Source organism: Lotus japonicus, chromosome 2 (genome assembly GCF_012489685.1).
Source record: "Lotus japonicus ecotype B-129 chromosome 2, LjGifu_v1.2".
NCBI lineage: Eukaryota > Viridiplantae > Streptophyta > Magnoliopsida > Fabales > Fabaceae > Lotus > Lotus japonicus.
The window spans coordinates 40204899-40210378 of record NC_080042.1 but is presented as its reverse complement, the minus strand read 5'-3'; positions in this window follow the sequence as shown (position 1 = coordinate 40210378).

Genomic DNA, 5480 nt, shown 5'->3' with positions numbered 1-5480 from the left:
GGTTCAAACCCTTATGCTCGTATCGTGAACGGTAAACTAATCAGCCCGGATAACGCAGATGAGGAAGGAAATGAAGAAGAAAAAGAAGAAGCCGAACAAGAAGAAAAGAATGAAGAGGAAAATGTCAACACCAAAGAAGGAGAAGGAGAGAACCACTAGCTGCAAGTCTTGCTCCTTTTCCTTTTAGCAAACTATGTAAAAGACCTCCGGTCTCTTTAACTTTCGTCCCTTTATTCCTTCACTTTTATGTACTGAACTTTTCCCTTAACGTAATGAATTTCCTTTCAGCACCTACATGAGTACTTCACATTATACTTGTTTCGCCTAAAAATCCACATATGTCGTAATTTCTTCGCCTAAAATCTAAAATTTCATAATTTCTATAATAACACTATCCCTAATTCACCCAAACAACTATCACAGAAACTAATTCTATAACTGAACATAACTTTACTAAATCATCCAAGTTATCATATAACTTGAAAATATAAGCATAACTTCACTTAGTTATTGAAATTATCATATAACTTCAAAATATAACTTAACATAAATGACATTTACTAACCTTCACCAAAATCGGTACGCCTTCATCATTTAGTTAAGTACGTTACCCTCGCATTTTACCGTACATAGTAAAATACTCTTGAGTGAATCTCTTTAAATGTTGTAAAGTTTAAACTTAATCAACTACTTTGGAATCATAAGGCCTTTGTGTACATAACCTAGTCAAATTTTTCATTTTTGACATAGTTTTCATGGAAATCAAAGTCAAAATATTTGATTTCATTAGTATGCTCGCGTGGAGACTTGTGCTTAGTTTGGACAAGCTTAAATCCAATTTAAGACTGTGCTTATGAATTCGTGGTCGAATGCTCTTGTTTTAAGAGACTTACTTTTTTCTCAATTGTCTGACGTCACCCAATTGATAGACCTTAGTTGATAAGTTTCCGCTATGGGTAAAAGGAATAAGTAAAATGATACGCCCTTGATCATTTTAAAAAGGTTATGCCTCGTTAAAAACTCTCCCGCCTGGGGTAGAGAAAAGAGTGCATACCTGTTATTCGTTAATAATTGATGCCTCGTTAAAAACTCTCCCGCCTGGGGTAGAGAAAAGAGTGCATCAAATTTAGTCTTACACAACAAACATAGTCTTAAACGATACAACCAACAAACGTAGACTTCAACACACACAAACTGAAACAACGAAACATGGTCTTGGACAAACATACACTGAACCAAACTGTACAACACAAAACAAACTGAACGAACCACCATGCACTTCAACTGTAATAGTAACGGAGATGTTGTGCATTCCGAGCCCTTGGGACCCTTCGCCCCGATAACTCCTCCAAATGATACGCCCCTTGACCAAGCTCTCGCAGAATCCTGTAAGGTCCTTCCCAATTAGGTGATAACTTCAAATCATCAGGCCCCTTCGCCTTCCTACGCAGAACCAAATCTCCAACTTTCATTTGTCTCGGAACCACTCTAGAATTGTATCGCCTTTCCGACCTCTGTTTTACCATTGCTTGCCTCAAACAAACTTCTGCTTGCGTTTCCTCTGCTAAATTGAGATCAACCAATCTATTCAAGTCGTTCTGCTCTTCATTATAAGTTGCCACCCTGAAAGTTACATCTTGCAATTCTGCTGGGATCATAGCATCTACCCCGTAAGTCAACTTAAAAGGCGATTCGCCAGTAGTTGATTGAGGAGTAGTATTGTACGCCCAAATGACCGTGATTAACTCTTCTGCCCACAATCCTTTAGCTTCGCCTAGACGCTTTCTAATTCCATTGAGAATGAGTTTTGGTCTGATAGAGACGAAGTAATTGGGCTGACTAAAACTTATGTATCAAATGGGCCGGGCAACCCATGGTCCAGCCGGACCAAAACCCAAGCTATAAATAAAAGAGGACCGCCCAAGCGGCTGGGACCTATCATTTCACGCATTTTTACTCACTTTGTTTACTTTCGCATGCTCTCTAAATTGGTTAGCCTTAGTCTGTGGTTCTATCATTTGGAGGAGTTATCGGGGCGAAGGGTCCCAAGGGCTTGGAATGCACAACATCTCCGTTACTATTACAGTTGAAGTGCATGGTGGTTCGTTCAGTTTGTTTTGTGTTGTACAGTTTGGTTTAGTGTATGTTTGTCCAAGACCATGTTTCGTTGTTTCAGTTTGTGTGTGTTGAAGTCTACGTTTGTTGGTTGTATCGTTTAAGACTATGTTTGTTGTGTAAGACTAAATTTGATGCACTCTTTTCTCTACCCCAGGCGGGAGAGTTTTTAACGAGGCATCAATTATTAACGAATAACAGGTATGCACTCTTTTCTCTACCCCAGGCGGGAGAGTTTTTAACGAGGCATAACCTTTTTAAAATGATCAAGGGCGTATCATTTTACTTATTCCTTTTACCCATAGCGGAAACTTATCAACTAAGGTCTATCAATTGGGCGACGTCAGACAATTGAGAAAAAAGTAAGTCTCTTAAAACAAGAGCATTCGACCACGAATTCATAAGCACAGCCTTAAATTGGATTTAAGCTTGTCCAAACTAAGCACAAGTCTCCACGCGAGCATACTAATGAAATCAAATATTTTGACTTTGATTTCCATGAAAACTATGTCAAAAATGAAAAATTTGACTAGGTTATGTACACAAAGGCCTTATGATTCCAAAGTAGTTGATTAAGTTTAAACTTTACAACATTTAAAGAGATTCACTCAAGAGTATTTTACTATGTACGGTAAAATGCGAGGGTAACGTACTTAACTAAATGATGAAGGCGTACCGATTTGGGTGAAGGTTAGTAAATGTCATTTATGTTAAGTTATATTTTGAAGTTATATGATAATTTCAATAACTAAGTGAAGTTATGCTTATATTTTCAAGTTAAATGATAACTTGGATGATTTAGTAAAGTTATGTTCAATTATAGAATTAGTTTCTGTGATAGTTGTTTGGGTGAATTAGGGATAGTGTTATTATAGAAATTATGAAATTTTAGATTTTAGGCGAAGAAATTACGACATATGTGGATTTTTAGGCGAAACAAGTATAATGTGAAGTACTCATGTAGGTGCTGAAAGGAAATTCATTACGTTAAGGGAAAAGTTCAGTACATAAAAGTGAAGGAATAAAGGGACGAAAGTTGAAGAGACCGGAGGTCTTTTACATAGTTTGCTAAAAGGAAAAGGAGCAAGACTTGCAGCTAGTGTAAGATCAAGTTTTGATCTAGTAGTACAACTCTATGTTTTGATGATTACAAGTTAACCTTTTGATATGAACAATTGTGGTACTCTAACAAGTTTTTCTGAGTGTGCTATTTACAGGCTCTGACCTCAACTTTAATCTCACACAAATCAGAAGCACTGTGTATAAAGGGTAACCCAAGCAACGCTTTCGCATTCACCATGTTCAGTATGAACAGTGGAAAAGCTTCAGAAGTTCTGAAGCTATACAACTCTGATGTGGACTCAGTCGCTAGAAGCTCTGAAGATCCAGAAGTTCTGATAACCAAGAAACACTGAAGGTTCAGATGTTCTGATGGTGTAGAAGACTCTGAAGATCCAGAAGCTGAATAGTGGAAACTCTGAAGTCCAGAAGCAAGAAACTCTGAAGGCCATGTTCTTCCCTCTGAGTTCAGAATCAGAAGATACAATGGTCAGAGGATCTGTGCTTTCCCTCTGACTCTGATCAACCGGCTTCACAAGTTCCAATATGAAGTATTCCCCTGATCAGAAGTCTCCTAGGTTAAAAGGTCAAGTCGCTATCCAAGTACAAAAGCAAGTGTACCTTCCTGACGACCTACCTAACGTTCTCAGCCACAGCAGAAGCTGGATTTTCCAGAACTGCCCTCCAACGGTAGCATTTCCCATGCAACGCTCAACCCTAATCCTTGGAGTATATATAGAGGCTGAAGATTGAAAGAAGCGGCCAGAAGAAACTAAGAAGAAGCAATACATACGCGCAAGACATATTCAAAATATTCTAAGCCTTCTTTCATATGAAATTCATTGTGTTTACTATTAGCTTTTTAGAAGCAAATCTCTTGTAAACAATTCTTTGATAAACAGTTTGTTTAGTTCCTTTAGGAGATCAAGGTTGATCGGATCCTAGAGAAGACTAAGAGAGTGAATCTTAGTGTGAGCTAAGTCAGTGTAATTGTTAGTCACTTGTAGGTTTCAAGTGCAGTTGTAACTCTTACCTGATTAGTGGATTGCCTTCATTCTAAGAAGGAAGAAATCACCTTAACGGGTGGACTGGAGTAGCTTGAGTGATTTATCAAGTGAACCAGGATAAAATCCTTGTGTGCTTTTCTATCTCTTATCTTTAGCACTTAAGTTCTCGAAAGATTTGTCTAAATCTTTAAGGTGGTAGTTTTGTACTGAAAACGTTATTCAAACCCCCCCTTTCTACCGTTTTTCATACCTTCAATTGGTATCAGAGCGCAAGTTCTGATTACCACACCTAACAGTGTTCAGTGATCCGGGCCGGTGTGAAAAACAATGGCTGCCACCACCAGTGAAACTGAAAGAGATGGTTACAATGCAAAGCCTCCTATGTTCGACGGTCAAAGGTTCGAATATTGGAAAGATAGACTGGAAAGTTTCTTTCTGGGTTTCGATGCAGATCTCTGGGATATTATTGTGGATGGCTATGAGCGTCCAGTTGATGCAGATGGCAAGAAGATCCCAAGGTCAGAGATGACTGCAGATCAAAAGAAGCTGTACTCACAACATCACAAAGCAAGAGCAATTCTTCTAAGTGCTATTTCCTATGAGGAGTACCAGAAGATTACAGATCGTGAGTTTGCTAAAGGCATTTTTGATTCTCTGAAGATGTCTCATGAAGGAAACAAGAAAGTCAAAGAATCAAAGGCATTGTCCTTAATCCAAAAGTATGAATCCTTCATCATGAAGCCGAATGAGTCCATTGAAGAAATGTTCTCCAGATTTCAATTGCTTGTAGCTGGCATACGACCTCTCAACAAGAGCTACACAACAAAAGATCATGTCATAAGGGTCATCAGGTGTCTTCCTGAAAGTTGGATGCCTTTGGTGACTTCAATAGAGCTCACGAGAGACGTTGAGAACATGAGTTTAGAAGAACTCATCAGCATTTTGAAATGCCATGAGCTGAAACGCTCAGAGATGCAAGATCTGAGGAAAAAGTCCATAGCCTTGAAATCCAAATCTGAAAAGGCTAAGGTTGAGAAGTCAAAGGCTCTTCAAGCTGAAGAAGAAGAATCTGAAGAAGCATCAGAAGATTCTGATGAAGATGAGCTGACTCTGATCTCCAAGAGACTCAACCGCATCTGGAAGCACAGGCAGAGCAAGTTCAAAGGCTCTGGAAAGGCAAAAGGAAAGTATGAGTCCTCAGGCCAGAAGAAGTCTTCAATCAAGGAAGTCACATGTTTTGAGTGCAAAGAATCTGGGCACTACAAAAGTGATTGTCCAAAGTTGAAGAAAGACAAGAAG